The sequence below is a fragment of the Ursus americanus genome, chromosome 35 (assembly GCF_024610735.1).
Source record: "Ursus americanus isolate L20-20 chromosome 35, mUrsAme1.1.p, whole genome shotgun sequence".
Taxonomy (NCBI): Eukaryota; Metazoa; Chordata; class Mammalia; order Carnivora; family Ursidae; genus Ursus; species Ursus americanus.
The window spans coordinates 18,658,014-18,680,540 of record NC_142161.1 but is presented as its reverse complement, the minus strand read 5'-3'; the positions used below and the strand labels follow the sequence as shown (position 1 = coordinate 18,680,540).

General features: G+C 35.8%; 1 long non-coding RNA gene across 6 annotated transcripts in view; it reads right to left on the bottom strand.

Moving 5' to 3' along the window:
* LOC123793671 (uncharacterized) overlaps positions 1 to 22,527 on the bottom strand; it is a 628,690-nt gene that overhangs the window by 180,186 nt on the left and 425,977 nt on the right. For all 6 annotated transcript variants that reach the window (XR_015723077.1, XR_015723075.1, XR_015723078.1 and 3 more), the window contains one exon: positions 6,608 to 6,708. This is a non-coding gene — a long non-coding RNA (uncharacterized LOC123793671). The remainder of the gene's footprint in view (positions 1 to 6,607; positions 6,709 to 22,527) is intronic.

Sequence of the window (22,527 nt, the reverse complement as noted above, 5' to 3'; positions counted from 1 at the left end):
CCATGAGGGATATACATATGATGTAATAAACACTTGAAAAACTATGAGCTCTTCCAGTGGACTATTTATAATGATTGAAGTTGCCTGAGGCTGACAACAGCAAAATATGCAATAACTGTGGGTAGCAGTTATAATGCTAAGAGACAACGGCACTGAGGTGGTGCAGGGCATGGGAATTAGATGCATAATATTAGCAGCAAAAGAGAAAAGGGTTTTGCTTAAAGATTAAAAAAAAAAGTACTGAGAAGCAGCAGGTGGCCTTAAAACAATGTTAACACTGCAGAACAATCATAGGGAATCTCAAAGGCAGAGGTGGGGGGGGCAGGTCTCTACTCACAATGGCTATTATAAACCCATGTACAGAAAGGCACCAGGATGGGAAGAAAGAATTCCATGACACAATGACAATACAGGAAAGTTCATTTATAATAGAATCAAAATCTTTATGAGAATAGTGAAAGGTGATGAACAGGAGTCCAGCAGTAGAAAAAACAGCAAATCAAAAAAAAAAAAAAAAAGGTTCAGAAAAAGATGATGACAGCTGTACGAGGGCAGAATCAATCAGGAAACTTTAGGGTTTGGTTAATGAAAAGGTAACCAATGACCTCCATGTTGTAGAATATAATGGTTAATCCTTGGTCCTCAGCTTACTTGACCCATTAGCATTTCACTCACTTCTCCTCTTATGCTTCTAGAATATCATCCCTCTCGTTTTTCGGTTTTTGTTTTTTTTTTTTTTTTTTTCCCTACCTCAGTATATTCACCCTCAATTTCCTTTGCTGGTTCATCTTTTCTACTTTATCCACTTCACTCCCTTGGACATCCCAGTCTCATGGCTTTAGATACCATCTGTATTCCTAAGACTCTTAAAACTTTACCACCAGCAGCTCAGATCTTTCTCTTGAATTCCAGTATAATTAATCCAACTACATTTGCACAACTCCATTTGAATGTCTAATAAAATTCACAAACGTCACATATGCCAAATTGAAATTCTCATCTTCCCCTGCTCATACAGTCTCTCAATCTTTTCCTTCTCAGTAATGCCACTCTTTAGCTGCTCAGGCCCCAAACCCGGGGTCATCTTTGACCCTTCTTTCACACACGCTAAACCCGATTCTGACAAAACCTGTCGTCTTAACATTCAATATACATCATTTATCCAACACAGTTCACAACCTCCACTGCTATCATCACCTCCAAGGCACTCTCTCTCACCTAAACTGACAATAGCCTTCAAACCCATAGCCCTTCAGGCTGGTCTCAAGACAGCAGCCACGGTGACCCTGTGATTCATAGGTCAAATTAGGTCACATCTCTACTCAAAACCCTCCAATGGCTTCCTAAATCTCTCAAAGAAAAAGTCAAAGTCTTAGTAGCCTCCTTCTAGGCCCACACTGTCTGGCCTCCATTACTTCTCTATCTCCGCCCTTAATCTTCTACCCTTGCTCACTCCACATAGATTCCTTACTTTTCCCACCACAGGGCCTTTGCATTTGCCTAATCCCTCCCCTTGGAATGCTCTTCTTCCAGACATCCCATGGCTTATTCCCTCACCTCTTAAAGGTCTTTACTGAAAATGTCGTCATTTCAGTGATGCCTTCTCTAGCCAACCGATTCAAAATTACAACCTCTATATCATTGTATTCCTGGTTCTCTTCTCTGCCCTATTTTTCTCCCAGTACTTATCGTTATCTAATCCACCATTTATTTTACTTAAGTAATCTTGGTTATGTGTATACTTTTTATATTCCCATTCGTCTGTTTTGTTCACTGTTGTACACCCATACCTTAGAGTACTACGTGGCATATACAAGTACTGAATAAGAACTGTGGAAGAAAGGATTCACAATAACAAACACTTAGTGAATGCCTACATTTGCCAGGCATTATGCTAGTCATAATGCATATATTATTTTTATTAACTTCCCACAACTACCCTAAGAGATAAGTTATAATTGTGGGTCTTTAACAGATGTGAAACAGGCTTAGAGATTCTAAATAAATGTGTCCACGATCACATAACTAGTAATTGGTACTGAATTACCACTTTCTTTTGATACATAGCTCATAAGACCAAGTTACCACCAGAGGGGGTCCTTTTGGATGCATTATCCCCATGTCTGTGAACTGTGTGATGTCAATTGTACACTCTTTATCAACTTGCACACTTTGAATATGTATACATGTATGAACACATGCCATAACAAAATTCTTATGGAAAAGTAAAGGTTAGAATCACTCATAATCATATTCCAAACAACAGAACTCCCACAGGGAAATAGTTTGAAATATGATAAATAGTTTTATAGTCTTATCACGGTATTACCTTTTCTTCTTATCTCCCATTAATACCTATTCCATTTACAGTCATTCTTTCCATGTTATAACTCACTGGACTATGAAAATCATTTTGATAGTTTAAAGTTGGGGAATGGCAGAATTATTTTGTCAAGTTTTATGCTGCTTTAATAAACTTTCCTAACCTTAAAATAAATTTGAATATATTTGGTAGAATGAAATTTCAAAACCACTAATTAGTTTATGTCTTCTTAGAATGAAAAAGACAAACTACCCATTAGTCAAAATAAAACCAAAACTGTATTTGTTTTTGAAGCCTTGCATTTCTTATATGTTCTATATTTTTAGCTAATTTTAACAACTTGAACAATTGAACTGTCAATTCAATTGGGGAAAATCAACATGGATTTTTGTGGGTATTCTTTTTTTATTTTAATTATCTCAAAAAATAATCAATAGTGTTTTTTTTTAATTTTTCTTCAAAACGTAGTGTGTGATCAAACATATCTCAAAGGCAGTACTGAAAAATTTAGTACTCGTGTAATCTTTAATATTTAGAAAAAAAATTCACTTTCCTCTAAGAAGCATCAAATTTAGTTCATGTTTGACATTGCGCTTAATCTCATTATGGAGAAAACAGTTGGCAATGTTTAAAATTGGCATTACCTGTACCCAGTTTAAAATCCATTTTTATCCTATCTTCCAAATTCTTATATTCTAAATGGGCTTGATCATTAAGCTCAAATTGAGGAAGAGGTACAAAATATATATAATCGGGCTTGGTTATAGGACTTGATAATATATTTAAAGAGAACTGAAAACATGCATTTAAAATCGTTCCTGAAGATGAGAGCTTAGGGAAGAAAGATCTGAACAAATTTATAAGGATCTGAAAAAGCTGATAATGTGTGGCTTGAAAAATAAATTGGTCTATAATTCATATTTAATGGTTCCATTAAAGTTTTTTTTTTAAAAAGTAATATTTCTCTCCTTCATTTAATTCACAATTTTATTCATTACAAACTTTCAAATTTACATGTTGCCAGGTTCAAATGAAAATGTTTCATCACTATTGTCGGCTTAAAAAGAAAGGATTTTATAAATTCAAAATGCAATTATTTGGCTGCTCCTGGGAACTTAAGCTTTATTCTTTTGGTCTCAAACATCTCAAAAATAGATAATACATACACAAAAAAGATCAAGCTGAGGTTATTTTAAACTAAGTAATGAATAAAACCTTAAGCGGAACCAGGAATATTTCTAAAAGAATTTTATTCTCTTCTTCACATTATGCTCTTTTAATCTGTTTATAACATTGAAAAGGCATATAAAAATAATTCATTGGAGTCAAAGTATAATATTTCTGAATTATAAAATGAGGTAGCTATAATACAATAATAGTCCCCAAAAGTTGGGCCTATAATACCTATCAAAATAATCTTTAGCTTACAAAGATGACATAAAAAGTTAACCATTTTAAACTAATGTTAAAAAAGTGCATTATTTCTGAAACTTTTAAGTTAATAAGCAGTATTAAATTTCAAAACTATCAATACCTCAAATTTATACCTTAAAGAGAAAAAACACTTTAAACCTAGCAATGCCTTAAATTTTAAAATGTTTAAAGAAGCACACAATTACATAAAATTAAGAAACCAAATAACCAAAATATTGAAAAAATTAGAAATTACCTGGAACTGATTTCAGTTTGTATTTTATTGTTGACCTCAAGTGAAATTCAAGAAAATGATATCTTGGGGTAATCTCCCTCACACTATCCTGTCTTCCTCCCTGTCTAGCAGGTTGTAGCCATCCTGACCAAATGAGGTAAGAGGGTTTCATTTTGTGAGCTCCCAGCCAAATAAATCCCTTAGTATCTTTTCATTTTTTTCCCCTCATTTTTTATTACATAAAAAATTCCAAAGGAGTTGACTTATTCTAATAAAATATTAACTAAAATTATTAACACTAGCATAAATCTGAGTTGCAGACTGAAGTGTTTTTCATTCAGTTCAACAGATAATTATGAAAGACCTGCAATGCCTAATTTAGTTAAGAGTAATAATATATAATATTATATTATATATATATATATTATATATATAATATAAAAATTATATATATATATATATATATATATATATATATATATATATATATATATATATATATATAAAATAATGATACCAGCCTTCTGGTATTTATGACCTTGTAGAATTCATTCTCCTTGAGTGTAGGCTGAATGTAGTGATGTGATTCTAACAAACAGAATATGGCAAAAGTGATGGGAGGGCGCTGGGGTGACACAGTCAGTTAAGGGTCTGACTCTTGGTTTGGCTCAGGTTGTGATCTCAGAGTCATGAGATCAAGCCCCATATCAGGCTCCACACTCAGCGCAGTCTGCTTAAAATTCCCTCTCCCTCTCCCTCTGCCCCCACCCCTGAGCTTGGGCTCGCTCTCTGAAATAAATAAATAAATAAATCTTTTAAAAGAAAAGTGATGGGATGTCACTTCCAAGATAAGGTTATAAAATACTAGGACCTCCTTTTCTGTCTCTCTCTCTCCCTCCTTCCCGCTCTCTTTCTCTGCCAAAGCGAGCTGTCATGTTGAAAGTTACCCTATGGAGAGGCCCACATGGCAAGTAATGGAGGGCAGTCTTTGGCCAACAAGTGAGACATTGAGGCCCTTGGTGCAACAATCTGGAAGAAATGGAATTCTGCAACAACTGAGTGAGCTCAGAAGCAGATCCACCACCCCACACCTAACCCCACCCCCTGCAATTGAACTTTGAGATGACTGCCGCTCCAGCTGACACCTTGATTTCAGCCTTATTGAGAGGCTTGAGCAGGAGGACCCAGTTAAACTGCACCTGGATTCCTGACCCAATGATGCTGTGAGATCATGTGTTATTTTAAGCTGCTAAATTTGGGGGTAATTTGTTACACAGTAATAGATAACTAAATACACTCTGTCTTCTAAAAATACATAATGAAAGGAATAAAGTTTAATATAAGGTAAGACAAGATGTATCAAAAGTTTTGTTTTTTGGGGTTTTTTGTTTGTTTGAAAGCATTATGGTGGACCTAAGAATAAGGATTTCTGACGAGGAGCATTTATTAGGAAGGAGATTACAAAAAGAAGAAGAAAAAGGGAAAGAGGATTATGGACCCTGAATTGTGGCCCTAAGGAACCTGTACTCTGTTCCTTACGTGAAGAACCATTAAATGTTTTTAAACATAGAAATTATTTTTTTTAAGATTTTATTTATTTATTTGAGATAGAACAAGCAGGGGAAGCTACAGCAGAGGGAGAAGCAGATTCCCTCCTGAGCAGGGAGCCCAAAGCGGGGCTTGATCCCACAACCCTAGGATCATGACCTGAGCCGAACGCAGACACTTAACCCACTGAGCCACCCAAGCATCCCTTGAGCACTGGAACTTTAAGACCTCTTGTGTGTTTCCAAAGCACATAGCCTTTATCACATATTACAAATTATCTTACCATTCTGTCCTAATACATGAACCTTAGGGCAAAGATCAGGTCTTATTAATTTTTTATACCCAGTGGTACCTTGAATATTTAGCATAATGTTTAAATGACAATGTAATTACTAAGAAAAAAAAGGAAGAAAGGAGGAAGATAAAGAGACTCTGAAGAAAAAATGGGAATCATACACCTTTAAGAAGAAAACCAAAGAAGAAATGAGGGACACTAAGGAAACAAAATGGTTATTTGTATTTTAAAAGGGTGATGCTGTCTCCTAATACAAAATGGAAAGTTCTCTTTAGTTACCACCTTCATATTGGTAAAACGTTTCAAATTCAATTTTTTTAAACACAATAAAATTCATCTTTTCTGAAGTGTGGAAGATATGTTTTTTTATAAAAATCAGAGAACTTTGTCAAATCTACCAGGAATTGGCACTATCCCTTAAAACATAATCTGCTCTACTCGACAAAGCTGCTGTGTAATAACGTAACTCCATTCTTTCCTTAATGCTTCCCACACAAAGAGTCATGACATCTAAGACCACCATTATCTCACATTACTCTACAAGACTCCTTGACTTTACTTCATAGTACACATGTATGTAGATTCCTCATAGCAATCCAAATAATGGTCTTCAAATGGTGTCAGTCATATGTCCTCTTAGTCAAGCAAGACCTTCCTAACTCTGATCTTGCTGATATCCAAGATCTTTCCCTAAATCCAGCTGCTTTCTTGCTCTCCAGCAATTCCATAAAACCAGACAGGTGAAATATTATCCTGCACACAGACCACCGCCTTTACCACAGCCATTACTTACCACAGTTGGCAGTCTAGGAAATAGGGCTGTTCTGTACACTTCAGCCAGCACAGGCCAGATTTTTCTTGCTTGTATTCATTTCCTTGTTTCCAATATTTTATCTGTAAGGGAATATATAATAACTTGGCTGTTATTCTAAACGCTTTCTTTCCTAAAATCCCTACATACTAACAGGATGTTAATTCACGTTGTTTGAACAGTTTATGTACCACGGTAGAATTTTGTTTATTCCTTACCTGGATAAATTTCATCTTTTTTCCCCCTAATATAGAATATCCTCTACTCTTTGTAATGAGAGGAATGTTTTTTTTTTTTTAAATCATGCTATTCATCATCTTATAATGCATTCCCAAGAAAACTAACCCTAAATGCTTGCACAGAAAATGACTGACAGTACAGGGCTCTTTATATTATTTTATAGAATAAATTTGCCTTAAAATAAGTTGCAGCATAATACAATAAAAATAATACTGTATTTATAAATAGCATCTGTTGAACACTTAGTAGGTGCCAGGAGATGAAATAATGGAGCCTCAGAGAGACTAAGTCACACACCCAAAGCTACACATTAACGCAAGGCAGAAACAAGACTCACACGCAGGATCTGACTTCAAGTACCAGGATCTTAACTACTGTTTTATAATATGCAAGGTCTGAACCTATACAGCCTCTTAAAATTTATAACAAAACTCTAACATGTTATGGTCCTCAAAACACTACTACTGGGATGTCAGGGCAGACACTGCTCACTAGTGATGAAGTCAGATTTGCTGATTTCAAATACCTTTTTAATGAATTTTCTCCATGAACTCCATTAACATGCTTTGAAAGAAATCATAGAAATAGAAAAAAACAAAAACAAAAACTCTGAATTAAAATATAATTCTTAACTAGGGTACTCACAAGAATAAATGACTCATTTGACTCTCTTTCTGATTCGATAAATAATCTCTATTTTGGCGGGATGCACTTCTAAGAGCTCCGAGAGCTGACACAAATGTCCCAAATGAGGTAACACATTGTCCACCCACAAAGAAAAGATATCTCCTCAGATTCAGGAACTCAGCCATCGGCTCTAGCTAGGGGCCAGTCTTTCCCAAATCGTCCGACACCTTGCCTCTCCTCCTCTTCCTTCAAGGTATCATATTTTAATTCTTTAGAGAGAAAAAGGACACCTCTTCATTCACCTCACATGTATGGAGCTATGTCAGGCAGGGAATTAAAGGTGATGATGCTTATTCTCAAGGGCATCACATTTTAGAGGAGGAAACCACTCCCAAAAGTATCACTATGTACCTTGCATTTCCACACATAACAGGTGTTCAATAAAAGCTAGTTGATGAAAAGTGTGACCAGATATCTTCTCTAGGCCAACCATGCCCTTTCTAGTTCTTTCTTAATGTATAAAATAGCTGTGTAAAAACTGTATTTTAAAAAAAAATCAAAAATTCAGATTCTGGACTATAGTTTTAAAAAATGAAAATTGAAAAAACAAAAAACACTGACATTCAAAGACAATATATATTGCACAATTCTCCAGGAGTGGGCAGGGTGGAAGTCAGTAGGAGATTTGGCTGAGATCTACGATTTACACTAAGATTCTTCCAAGGACGGCAGGATGGACTGAATCCTGGGTTTCAGCTGCAAATCTTTTTTTGCTGGTGACTGAGCAGACAAGGATCATCCCAGGACCTATTTGAAGCATGCTCTTCAAACCACCATAGGAGATGGGAGAAATCTCCAAGGGCTCTGTGTCTGCAGTCACCACCATAAATTTGTAGATGCTTTTATCAAGAGTTTTTTTGACTTCCTTGAGAAGCTGCCTATATTGAACAAGACAGCTGAGCTATTTCTACCCATTTCACAGTGAAGTAGACTTCTACGAAGGGATTGGCTTTAGGAGTTAACAGACTTCTGTCTGTTGCAGTCCTGTAGTCTCATTGTTTGCTCAAGGAACAGAACACAGAGGACTTCAAAATGAGAAGGCTCACCTCGGCCCAGGAGGAAAGAGCAGAAATAGAACTTGAAATTTTTAATAATTGTTTTCTCCTCCTTTTCCCATCAAATATGTCTAAGTGCTAATCAGAGCTTCTGATAGGCAGGAGGTACCATTACACAATTATCAGCTGTGTGGGCATAATTCTGTTATAGAGGAGATATTTGACAGATTAGTTCACTCATGTCACCTCATCATGAGAAGCTATTCAGTTCTTATTAGAGTTTTTGAATGTTTGAAACGTCTCAGAGATTCTCTACTATACTGCCGAGCTACAAGGAGCCCAGGAATGCCAAGCTGCCTCCATTAATGGAGTTAAAACAAATCTCTCTACATTTAAAACTGCTGTTTAAGCTTTTTGAATATAAAAGAAGTGAAGATTCAAAGCAACAACCGAGGCAGGTATAATCCAGGAATCATCCTCTGCTTTATTATTTCCTCTAATTTCTATCTCATATCCAGGGAAAAGAATCTCCTTAGAAAGAATTTTCCCCAAACCTGGAAGCTTGCCTTCTGTTATCTCTAATTCTGATTCCCCCTCTTGCTACATTCTCACTTGTGTTTGACCCAACATATTTATTCTCTTCTCTCTGCTCAGCAGCCATCACAGACATAGAGCCTTTTCCTCTGACTTATCAAAACACCATCCAGTCAAGAAATTTGTGTATAGAGCAGACAATACTAAAGGTGTGTGTGATGGAGCAAGATGTGGACGATTACGGCCCCCGACAGCAACAACAAAAATAAGGACAGTCCTTGGGGCGGCTGGATGGCTCAGTCGTTGAGCGTGTGCCTTCCGCTAGGGCTCCCTGCTCAGTGAGGAGCCTGCTTCTCCTCTCCAGCTCCCCTTGCTTGTGTTCCCTCTTTTGCTATCTCTGCCAAATAAATAAATAAAAATAAAATCTTTAAAAAAAATAAAGGCAGTCCTTTAATAATCCCTCTCTTAGGAATTTCTCATTCTTGATATTTCTCCACTGTCCCCCACCTGCTATTATGTTTCTGACCCTCTCTTTCTGTCTCCTGGGTCACTCCCACCTTCAATGCTGGGCAGTCCAGCCATCAGTCTCCTTCAAACCATACCCTGGAGGGTTCTTGCTTTCTAACATAAGGAGGTCTCTCAAGGTGTCATGTTAAAAAATGTCCAGGTACTTTAGGAGAGAAATGATGCCACTCCCAGAGGGGCAGAGCAGTGACCTTCAGTTGTGTTTTTAAAATAGTGTTTTTCACTCCAGCTCTGTTTTGTTATCCAAACAAAATGCATGTATTAACAAAATGTTAACTCAAAGATTTAAGAGCATTCCTCCATAACCATGTTATTGCACTCTCTGTCTCAGGAAGTATAATGTTAGCAATAATTTATTCACTTATATTACAAACCACAAGAAGAAATGTGACCTGCCTAGGTACTTAACATCTTTACATTTCTATTCTTTTTAACCTTAAAACAAATGACACATTTGTCATGCCCTTCATCAAACATAGATATTCATAATATTCAGGTTAAATATAAGAGTTAGGCCATAGGTTAACTAGAGAAAACCAATTTATTTCATTATTTAATTGTCTGTACTTAATGAAAACACAATACACAATGGCTACAAATATAATAGCTACGTTGAGCTTAATTCCACTAGCTGATGATACGGTTAAACACTATGGGCTTGCATATGTATATTTGTGCACACGCATACGCTTATCAGTGTATGTGTACGCACATATACACTGAGCTCTTTCAGTTATATGTTGTAACAATTTAGACTGTTATCCAAAAGTAGTTTTTACTATTTTTATTTTAGTAAAATAAAACAAAATAAAAAGACTAGTTCTAAGGGTTTGCTTATCACACCTATTTGTTTTTGCCTAAGACAACGTACTCCGGTAGTAAAGATGTCACTAAAAGGTAATTGGGCAATTAAATATGGTGCCATGTCTAACTGAAACAGAGCATTCCAATGCTATCTGTTGAGGAAAACTTAAATTTGACAAATAAAATCAGCATTGTTGCAGAACTGCATTATTTGATCAAACCATGGAAACTGTCATTTTGTTAAACCAGCATGTATTTCTATCAATATTTATGAAGTCATCTAAATGTGCCTCTCAATTGAACCTAATTTCACATTCATAACAGCCTCTCACAAAGGCCTTGGCCAGTAATAATACAATACTATAGGTCTCATAATTTAAAGGCATCAACTTAAAATGACTATAGCTTATAACATGCAGACAAAGTATACCAACTAGACCAGCATAACTGAGAGAGCCATATCAAGATAATTATTTAGATATTCAGGGATTTGAAGTACAGAATCTGTGGAAGGGAGAAACAACCTGAAAGTATATTCCATCTAAAGCCATTGGGAAAAATACAGGTATAATTTCTACCACCTCACAAGTTATCCTGTTTACACACCATGAAATCCATCAGACACATATTTGCAGAGCCTAGTGACTTAAACACAGCAATAACTACAACACCAATTAGCATAAATTTTAGGAGGTCTTAACATGAATCTGATGGTAATATATTAATATTACCTTGCAAAATATTTTTTTTTCATAAGATCCTTTGTGAAACCTTTGGTATAGCTATTATACAAAATTGCTTTATCACAAAGGAAATACTGTAGACTCTATATTCCTAATATATCCAGAGTCCAACCATTTCTCACTATTTCACTGATACCACCCTGAAACCATCATCATCTTTTACCTGTGTCTAACCTTTTCCTAGCTCTCCTATTTTTACTCTTAGGTATCAGGTAGTAGCAGTAACCATGGAATTCTACAAAAAAAATAATAATAATAAGTCTATTGTCAATAGATTAGCTGAAATGATCCTTTGGAAGGCAAGTCGAATCAAGTCACTCTTTTGATTAAAACCTGCAAAGGATTCCTTTCCTACCGCTAATAAGAGTCAGACAAGGCCCTGCAGAGTCTACCTGCTCTTCCTTGCTCACTCCGCCTACATCCACAGCCTCCTCCCAGATCCCCACACATGCTGGACGTGTGCCTGTCTTGAGTGCTTATCTTGTCTTCAGCCTGGAATGCTATTTCCTCATGTATCCACTTGGCTAACTCCTTCTCCTCTATATTTGACCAACCTCAGTTTCTCAATGAGATCCTCAATGAGGTCCTCCTCCATAAGCAGCAACAGATGTCCTGAAATATTCTTCCAGGAACTGGGAATAATATCTCTTGATATGCAATTTCTGTTGGTCTTATAATTTTACTATTTATCATGGGAACACAGACCCTTGAATTCCTTGGATGCTATCACTTCTTAAATAATTTCTCTGCCATTCATTGTTAGCTTTTCATTCACTTCTTGCTTCTTTTCAGTTACTTTGACTTCACTCACCCTTTCCTGAACCTAAATGTTAGCATTGCCCAAAATGTCCAACCTTGGTTGTATTCCCTTTTCTATGTCTATAGATCCAATCTCCAATTGACTGGAAATCAAAGCCACTAGCTCTAGTCTTTCTCCTATTTCTCTCCCTATAGCCTAACTGTTCCTTACAAACTTCCACCTGGATACGCTACAAACATGTTGAATGCAAAATATCAAAGAATGAGCTCACCACCACTGTAACCTAAAGAATTTTTTACCTGAATTCTTTATCATGATTAATAGCTTCATTATCAACCTAGCCACCCAAACCAGGAACCTGGGATTCCTCTTAGCTATTCCTTTTCTCACCTGCTTTCACTTTCTATTACATCCTTTTAATTTCCTAAATATGTCAATTCCATCACATAATTATGTCTCAGATAATTCTCTTATTCCACTTCCCAAACCACTGTGGTGGTTTTATTTCATCGTTATGAGCATTATTGCAACCACCTCCTAATTGAGCTCCATGTCTGTTCTCTTCTCCATAGCAATACCTCCTCTCCCAATTTGTTCATCTAACAAAATCCTATTAAATTTTCAAGTCCCAGCAAAGCTTTTCTTGCCACTTTTAGTGTTCTTTTATGCTCCAAATAGTACTTACCATATTGCATATTTTACTCTTTGGGAATGTCAGTGAGTCTGGGTGTGTGGTTGCTGGCTTCAGGCAGTGGTTTCACTCAGCCTGCGTGGAGTGTGTCACCACAGCAGTGATGTAGGTGGAGCAGTGGCCAAGGGTGACACACATGAGACCACAAAAATCTGAGAATTTGAACAAGATGTGTCTGACATGCAGTTCAAACAGTCTTTCTAAATTACTCATAGGACAACATCTCAAGGTTTACTTGAAATTTTTCCTTCCAGACATCCTTGCCTATATTTACCCTTTGCTCATTTTTATAATATCTTCTTTTTTCCATAGCAAAAAGCCAAGGTATTTGCCTATCTTGTAAGGCATAACCCATTAACTGCACCTAACTTTCCCAAGTAAATAACCTGGAAGCTTGTACTATACAAGACCCAGAAAACAGGTGAACCAGGAGCTATCATACATTTCATCACTTGTAAACATGTGAGAAAGGAAATTTTCAACTTTTAATGTTTGTGGGTCCTGACTCTGGGCTCCCTGGGCAGCTACACTTTTACCAAGGTCAAAATACTTCACCCACCTTTAAAGCATGGGCTCTATTTCAGCCTTGAGCACACATTATACACCTGTTTTATTAACAAATAACCTAAGAAACATTTCAAATTGAAGAATAAAAAGCTGTCTAAGTTCCATTCCCATACCTCTAAAGCCTGCAACCTTGCACCTACTAAACCCATAAAATAAAGTTTGTAATTTTCTGACATGTCCTTCATCATGATGATCTGTAACTCCTGGTGTAACAAAAAAACATATGTAACCCCACATTAAACATTCCTTCTCTGAAGTACTCCCCTTTTTGTGAAGGTTATATATCTAGGGCAGCTGCTCTCACGTGGGCTTAAATTAAACTTTGCTTTTTCTTTTTTTTTCTTTCTTTTTTTTTTTTAGAAATTCTAAAAGATTTGTTCATTTCATATCGATACAGGTTTCTCTCAGGATATAGAATTATTTGATACAACTTCCCCAGAATTCTCTTATATTACCGTGTCAGCAAATTTCCTCACAAATATGGGCTGGATTCACTAAGTACAAAGGTTTATTAGAAGACTACCATAGCTACAATGAAATATACCAAAATATTAACAAGAACATTTTTAATCTTCTCTCTACATTTTGTATTTTCCAAAATTTTTACATTGAGCATATAGTTTTCTTATTTTCTTAGAAAAAAAAATTGTAAGATGTGATTATAGGGAGGGAATGGCTTTGTACATTCTAAAGAGGCCTAAGGCTCAAAATAGTGTCTCTTTAGTTCATTGCTATGGTTTCTGGTTCTTTAAGCTCCTGAAGTTATAAGCAGCAATAATTCAGAACATAGCTAGCTCTGACTACTTCCAGCAACAAAAATGACTAGTCCCTAGAAATCCTGTTCAATCCTTCCCAGTATATGGCTGCCCATTATGGCAACCTTGACTCCTCCCAGTCCGTGGCCAAACTATCCTGGGAACTGAAACAAAAAGAACAGGCTTGAAAGCAAATTTGATTTTTAAATAATGTATTATAATCTACTTTATCTCATCTTGCTAATTAATAACAAAGTTAAACTTAAAATGTAATCGTAATTTTTTTAGATATTGTCCTAATTTAGACTCTTAATTATGCTAGTAGAGAACTCATGAATAATTTTTAGTTTATATCACTAAAAATGAATTTGCTCTACAATGGCAAGAAGAGGATCAAGAATAAAAACTCTTGTGATTCTGTGAATCATTTATAATTTTTCTTTCTGAGATAATATTAGCACATATTGATCTCCTTTCAAATAATGTGCTCTTTTTTTTACTATAGAATCTCACTAAAGATATGTGTAAAGCACCAAGAGGACATTCAGTTTAGTGTACGTCAAAAAAATTCTGATTAAAAGCAAAACAGCCATAATCTTAAAAGAAAGAAAGAAAGAAAGAAAGAAAGAGAAAAAGAAAGAAAGAGAAAAAGAAAAGAAAAAAGATATCCTAGATTTGTCACAAATCTTTTGGCAACAGACAAAGATCAAGCTGGATATGTGCAGCAGAAGCTCTCAAAAACATCAATGGGAGCATCCATGCTACTGCCCTCACCACGGGTACACTGTGCTTGACTTGCAGGAGATGTTTTAACATGAAGGGCACTGAGTCGATCCCTTGTGCTCAGAAACCTTCAAGTACTGGCAGGTGGCATTTCTCATACACAAAAACACTGTAACACAAGAGCGCACTTCTCCAGTGAGAAGGATCGGCTTTCAGAGTCAATGTTACCTCTGCTTCCCTAGCCATGAATAATCATTAATGATTCTGAGGAATTCTCGGCAGGTTTGCAGGTGTGACTGCGTGCTAGTCAGAGTGTTATATAATCAAAAAGCTGGAAAGGACCCTCAGGAGTAGCTAATGCAGTGCTTCGTTTTAGAAAACGAGACCCAGGGAGAGTAAGTACCCTGTTCCTCAAACATTCTGTACAGAGAATCATTATCAATGTATTAAGGAGTCTGCCTCTTAAAACAATACTATACGTAATTTCTTTATAATTGAAAAATGTTAACAAACCCCACATACATGCATATATAATTTTCTCAAAACCTGCTCAACTTCAATATGATAATACCAACTCCAAAACTAATGCATATATTTGAAAACTAACATTATTTCTTGCTTTTCTGAACTGCTTTGTGGAAGTGAAGGCCTACATTATTAATCAACTTGAGAGAAAACTCTTATTTTTATACCAAGAAAAATCCCCTCCCCTGAAACATTCATCTTTCTTATTCTGGAGTTCAGTTTCAGTTTACAGACAGACAAGGAGCATCTGTCCACATAGTACCAAGTCTATTCAGTACACCAAAGAGAATGTCACAGACTGGCCTGCTTTGAAATTAGTACTTAATATGGTGTGAAAAGAGAAAATTGACATTTTTCCTCAACTTATTTTTGTCAATAATCAAAACTAACATGGGGGCAGTTATCACCCTTCCTAGAGCAAAAACATACATACATACATAACAACATACAACATAACAATGAAAACAATGAAACATCTTTTCATTGAACCACAGAATGGAGGATAAAAAGAATACAGGCTTTCCAAAAAAGATAGACTTGGGCTCCAGCACTTATTAGATGTGTGACCCTGTGGAAAGTAGTTAAACTCTAGCATAACATTTCCTTATCTGTAAAATGACAAGGATAATAATAGTATGACAAAGATGGTCATTTTAAGTGAGGTCATACTTCTAAAGTCATTGACCCAAAGAAAGTATTTAACATATGCTAGTATTCATCCTACACATCCCCAAAGATGAGGGAACTTTATCCCAGTTTCAAAAGAAAACCTGCATTTATGTTATATATTTTTATGTTTTATTGAGATAATACCTGCACCACAGAGTTCACTTTTTTAAAGTGTATATTTCAGTGGGCTTTAGCATATTCACAGAATTGTGAATCATCACCCCAAAAAGAAATTCCATACCCATTAGCAGTCAGTCCAATGCTCTTTCCCTACCCGCCAAGCCTAGGCATCAACTAATCCTTCTGGATCTATAGATCTATCCCGGACATTACATATCAGTGGAATTATACAATGTGCTGTCTTTTGTTGTCTTTTTTATTAGTATCTTTCACATAGTATAAAGTTTCCAAAGTTCATCCATGCTATAGCATGTATCAGCACTTCATTCCTTTTAAGTAGGCTCCATGTCCAGCATGGAACACAACATGGGGCTTGAACTCACAATGCTGAGATTAAGACCTGAGCTGAAATCAAGAGGCAGATGCTAACCAGCTGAGCTACCCAGGCACCCCTTCAACACTTCATTCCTGTTTATTGCTGAATAATACTCCACTGTATTGATAATACCACATTTTAATTATCTACTCATTAGCTGATGAACACTTGAGTTGTTTACCCTTGGGGTAGTATGAATAATGCAGCTCTGAACATCAGTGTACAGGGGCTTTATATTGACGGAGTAAAATTTCTGGATCCAATCATGGTAACTTTGTGTTTTCCATTTGGAAGAACTGCCAAACAGTTCGCCAAAGTGCTGTACCATTAACAATTCCAGCAGCAATAGGGGGAGGTACTAATTTCTCCCTCACCAACACTTGCTATTGCCTGTTAATTTTAATTTTAGCTATCAAGGGGTATTACATCGTATCTCTGATGGTGGTTCTAATTTGTATTACTCTAGTAATTAAAGATGAGCATCTTTTCATGTGCTTATAGGTAGGTCACTTCTTTATTCTCTTTGGAGAAATATCTGTTCAAATCATTTGCCCATCTTTAATTGGGTTGTCTTTTTATTTTTGAGTTTTAAGAGTTTTATCTTCTAGACATATACTTTTAAATCAGATATACGATTTGCAAATATTTTCTCTCATTCTTTACATTGCCTTTCCATTTCTTCTTGATAGTGTCCTCTGAAGCACAAAAGTTTTTCTTGTGGTAGAGCCCAATTTATCTGTTTCTTTTTTTTCTTATGTAATTATTTTAAATTGGAGTATAGTTGACATATAATATTCTCTCTTGTGCTTTTGATATCATATCTAACAAACAATGGTCTAACCCAAAGTCATGAAGAATTACTCCTGTGTTTCTTCTAAGAGCCATATAGGCTGTTGAAATGTACGACTTTGATCTATTTTGAGTTGATATTTTATATGGAGTGACATAGGGTCCAAACCCATTTTTTCACAGATAAAAATCTAGTTCCCCAGCACCATTTGTTAAAAACACTATTATGTACACATTAAATTGTCTTGACACTCTTTATAAATCAATTTACAAAGGTAAGAAGCTATTTCTGGAATCTATATTCTACTCCATTTATCGATCCTTGTGCCAGTGAACACACGGTTTTCATTATTGTAGCTTTATAGAAAGGTTGGAAATTGGGAAGTGTGAATCCTCCAACTTTATTCTTTTTCAGTATGTTTTGGTGATCTGGGTTCCTTGCATTTCCATATGATGTTAGGGCCATTTTTCAAAAAAGGCAGGTGGGATTTTGACAGAGATTGCATTTACTCTGTAGATCAGTGTAAGGAATACTGCCATCTTAACAACAGTAAGTTTTCCGATCTGTACCTAGATTGCACCTTGAGTCAGTTTGGGTAGTTTGTGTCTTCCTCGGAACTTTTTCTCTTCACAAAGGTTATGCAGTTTGTGGCATAGTTGTTGACAGTGTTTCCTTATAAAAGCTCTTCAGATGTGTAGATGTCAGTAGTAATACCCACTTTCACTCCTGACTCTAGTAATGAGTCTAGCTTTTTATTGTTTATTGTAGCTAATGATTTCTCAATTTTGTTGATCTTTTCAAGAACCAAAGATTCATCTTCTGGATTAGTTTTTTGCCTTTCAATTTCCATTTATTTCTTCTCTCATCTGTGTTATTTCCTTCCTTCTACTTACCTATGGGTTGAGTTTGTTCTTTATATACAGTTTTCAGTGATTGATTTTCCTCCTTTGTATGGATATTTCCTTGTTTCTGTCCTTGCTTGATAATGTTTTTGCCAAAAAACTGGTGCTATAATATTATAATATGTTGACTTGAAAAATCAGATTCCTCCTTACCAAGTATTTTATTTTCATCGCTGTTTGTGGTTTTTGTTGTAGTAGTTACTATTTGCTTGGAACTTTTCTGGGCTAACTCTTTATAGTCTTTATTTTGTGTGTGTGCAGCCACTAATGTCTCTGTTTGCTTAGCTTACTGGCAAGCTAATAATTGGATAGAGATTTCTTTAAATACCTTGAACCAGTAAATCCCTTACTTTTTGCTGATGGTCTCTGTGTGTATCAGGGCAAAACTTCAATGCTTGCAACATACAACTCTACCTTAGCCTTTGCTTCCAGCTTGTACAAAACTTTACATTCACCCAGAGATGAGAAATTAGTGCTATCCCAGGTCTCTCCACACATGTTGACAGCTCTCACATGCACGTGGACTTTAAGATCCCCCGTAATAAATTCAAGCTTCTAAAAGCCGCCAATGAACATTCTATCTTCCTAATTTTTCATTTAGGTTTTACATTCAGACTCTTGTTTTGGTCAATGGGTATTTTCTCCGGTAGCGATGATGCTAAATAATTGATGCTGATAGCTTTCTGACAGACTCCAGGGGAAAGAGCTTCTCTAACCGAGTGAGCTCTGAGTCAGAATGAGTGTAAACAAATTCTGTGAAGGGCTTTTCCAGGGATCTGCTGGATAGGTCAAATATTAATGATTCTCTTGGAATGGGGCATTTGGGAGATATTCAACCCCATTCTTCCTTTCTCTAAGTATCTCTAAGGTGCTGGATTTCACAACTATTGTGGCTACAAGGCTACTGGTTTTCGAAACTACCATGGTGCTGAGGAAAAGGGAACGATTTACAAGGCCACAGATATTGCTGTTCTTACCAACATTCAGCAATTCGTCTTGTATAAACCCTCTTTAGATTGTTGCAATATTTAATTAATTCCTAGGGTTCTGAAAACATTGATTTTCACTTTGGGGGGTGGGGGCAGTGTTCTCATTTCTATTCTAAAGGAATAGATTTTCAGATGTCTTTGTTTCACTGTGACAGAAATGGCGCTTTTTTTTTAAGTTGAGAATATTTCATTAAAACAACAACAACACTCTAAACACCAACCCCCCCCCCAAAAAAAAAGATTTGGAAGGTATCAACCTCATTCATTTGAAATCGTTTCTATGGAATGACTATTTTCATTGTAACGCTATACATTCTAAACATAGTAGCCGCCCAGGTATTTTGAATCAGCCAGATCTGGATTATAATCCTGGACCTGTCACTTGCTTTGGGAACACTAAATTTCTTCAATTCTTTCAGCCTCAGTTTACAATAATACCTACCTATAAGGGTCACTGTGTACATTAAGTGTAATTACACATATAAAAGGACCAACACCTCATAGACTTCAATAAGTAATGATTCCTTCCCCTCTCCCCTTCCTTTCTAAAATGTTCATTTGTTGAAAGAATGCCTGGCCTATATTATTTGGTTCTTTAGTGTAATAATGCCATCTGCTGGAAATGTCAACATGATGACCAACAGAGAAAATGAATCTTCTTAACATTATGTTCAACTGATGCTCTTATTATTCCTGACCCATTGAAAAATACTGACATTTCCTTGACATATTTTTTTTTCCGGTATATTTATTTTCAAAGGTGCTTCAGACCCCCCCCCCACACACACACACATACAAACATTATTAAGATGGCTTACACTTAGAGTAATTCCTATTTTTCAGTATCTTGAGGGAGAAAATTACTAGAATAATTACCATAAGTTAAAGTTTTTATTAATAGAATTTTCCTAAGAACCATGATTTGCTTTCAAATGTTTGCTACAGATGTGTGACTTTAACCATAAATGTAGATATTTTTTTAATTGTATAGGGGCCTAGTTAACAACAAGAAATTAAGAACTATTAGATCTCAATTTTCTATTTTGCAAGAAAACAACTCAAAGATAACAAGTCAACTATTATTGTAAGTAAATATAAATAAGTAACTATTATTGTAAGAAGTAAATATAAGTATAAAGTAATATAAATGGTAATTAAACTATTATTGTAAGAAGTAAAATAGTCCTTGAAAACTTTCTAATTGTGGAACAATAAATGGTTAAATAAATTAAATCAGGTTGGTATACCTAAACGTTCACCAAATTGTTGACAGTGGTTTTGTATCTTCACTGTGAGATTTATTTGTATTTTTTATGTGTCCAGGAATATAATTTTTGAGATTTTCTACAATGAATGACATTCTATCACAATAATTTGATTTTTCGATTATAGAAGCATATCCATGTAAGTCCTGATTTTTTTTCTTGATATGTTCTGCGGCAATAGTTGGTAAAATTTTAGTTGATTACTTCCTTTAAAACATCTTTCCAATTTCCTACAGGTTGCTTGGATGAAAGATTAATGATTCTTTTTGTAGTCTTTCTTTCACTTACAGTAACCCAAGATTTAATCTGACAGAAGGAGATGAGAAGAGAGGGGAGAGGAGTGGAGGGCAGGGGAGGGGAGGAAAGAAAAAAGAGGAAGGGAGGGAGGAAGGGCAGGAAAGAAAGAAAGATCCGTAAAAGCTCACAGTTACTGAAGAGGTTTTGCACAGTTAAGAAGTGCCGTCCATGAAGTAATTCTACAATTTTCAAAGCTCCTCATTTTTAGGTACTGGAGAAAGTGAGGAACAACCTAAACACAACAGGAAAAACAAAGAATGCCTACTAATGTTCAACATAATGACATAAGATTCATTTTCTCCCATTTGTCGAAGGGTGACTCTACAGGATTACAATCAAAGTGAGGAAAATGTTTCTACTTATAACAGAGATTTTGGTTTTACCCCTTGTATTTGTGCATATGTGTGTAACCCATTGGATCCTGAAAAACAATGGAGAGGAATAAGTGTATCTTATTGGAGGGAATCCTCCAAGGGAACTAGATTTGGAGGGCTAGAACCCAGCCTCACAGCCTTCTGGGAAATTTTTATGTCCCATTAACAGGAGCAAGGACAGGAGTGGGGTTTCCTAAAGAGGGATGGAAACTTACATGCAGAAGTGTTGAAGAATGAAACACTTTGAAGTGGTCCTGAGGCATAAAGCTCTGAGGTACATCTGGGAGATCTGAAATAAACTTAACCTTCTTGTTCGCCTGCCATGGTTTAGGAAAATCATGATATTTCAAAGTTTGATTTAAAATGTATTTCTCTGTCTCCCATATAGTAACTTCTAGTAGATTTATCAATTCCTCAGTAAAGTCTGTTATACCTATCTAGACTTTGTAAATGGTAAATTAGAATTAGGGAAAGATAGAATAGAGGCTTTGCACATTCATTTCATTAAGCGCCAATATAACAGCGTCATGAGAGGAAAATGGTAGTAAAGAAATTGTGAGAAGTTTCCAGCACTAATCCAGGTTTTTAGCCTAGGTCAGATCAAAGTACAGCACAGAACTGACTTAGAACTGGACATGGTGCATGCAAGTTTTTTCCTAGGATATCCTAGGAGAAGTCATCTTTGAATGAGCAGGAGGGAGGAATGCTAATATCAGGGTCACACATATACATTTGCAGGCCAAATGATCACTTGAAATTCAGTTCAACAGAAACATATTGAATTTCTTCAGGTGGTAAAAATCACTGTGTTTGTAAATGAGAAAATTCCTACCCCAACTTGAAAAATAAATCAAATAAGCCCTTTGATATAAATCACCCAGATTATATCAGAGGCATAAAGATGAAGAGACTAGGGGACCTAATTTCAATTTGGGCAGCCAAAATTTTTGACTTTGTTTTATTACTACTTTCATGGTTAATTAATAACTCATAGTTATCACCCTTATTATGAGCTTTTCAGAATTAACTTATTAAACTACCACAAAGAAATAGGTTATCATTTCTACTTGACGGAAGGAAACAAGGATCAGAGAGATTAATAAGCATGACCTTAACTGCAAAGCTTGTAAGTGACAGAAGTAGGGTTCTAAAACAGGTCTGTATGACTCCAGATTTTCAAAAATTTATCAAAGCTTTGTTCCTTGTTTTTACTAAGAAGTCAGTGTAACACACTTTGGATGTGAGAAGAAAATAAATTGTCTTTAAATTTCTCTAATGTAAATCAGGGACAAAGGGAAAGAAGGCATTATACAAAATTTCCTTTCCAGTCTAATATCTGATGTCACAATACTAGGTATACTTCCTGAGGAAATACAGGAGTATAGACAGGTGTCACAGAGAGTGCCAAAATATAAGCCAACCCTACAATTTCTTCAGCAGCCAGTTAAAAACATTATTGGGTACTATAAATAAGTACTCATTTAAGTAAATAAAAATAATATTAAAATTTTGCAAGTAAAGAACAAGCATAATGGCTAAACAGATACTGTAGACAAAAAGAAGGGCAGAAG